Source organism: Bison bison, unplaced genomic scaffold, assembly GCF_000754665.1.
Source record: "Bison bison bison isolate TAMUID 2011002044 unplaced genomic scaffold, Bison_UMD1.0 scf7180017864526, whole genome shotgun sequence".
In the NCBI taxonomy this organism is placed as follows: Eukaryota; Metazoa; Chordata; class Mammalia; order Artiodactyla; family Bovidae; genus Bison; species Bison bison.
Genome location: NW_011495077.1, coordinates 1,007,425 through 1,007,936, shown reverse-complemented (window position 1 = coordinate 1,007,936; position 512 = coordinate 1,007,425). Strand labels below are relative to the sequence as shown.

The following is a 512-nucleotide window of genomic DNA, read 5'->3' as shown; positions in this document are numbered from 1 at the left end:
CCTCTGTGATGTCCACAGGTCAGGAGAACTCCCATTCTTCTGCCAGCTCTATTTAATTGAGATTTCTGTGCTTTAAATCTTTATACCTTATAGGATAGAGGCAGAAAGATATTTGACTCCAGGAGAGGAGGGAGCCATGGTGGTGGAAGTAAGATTTGGAGTGATTCAAGAAGGGGTCTTGAGCCATGGATCCAAGTGGCCTCCAGAAGCTACAAAAGGAAAGGAAACAGATTCTTTTCCAGAGAATCTGGAAGGAATCAACCCTGCCAAGACCTTGGCTGTAGACAGCGAAATGGATTTTAGATTTCTTGCATCCAGAACCATAAGAAATATTTTGTAAGTGGTCAAATTCATATTAAACACTGAGCAAATATTTTCTCTTCACTTTGCTGCACTCATAGGATGGGATACCAGTGCTTGCAGTTGCCTGTTGGGATACATCACAGTGAGACAGATTGAACATTCTTGAGACACCCAACCAAGCTGGATAGTATCTTTACTGGAGAGATTTC

The 512-nt window shown here is 42.2% G+C and overlaps 1 gene segment (V, D, J or C); it reads right to left on the bottom strand.

The window, feature by feature from the left end:
* The window catches only part of LOC104981963, a 916,007-nt gene that overhangs the window by 337,764 nt on the left and 577,731 nt on the right, over window positions 1-512 (bottom strand).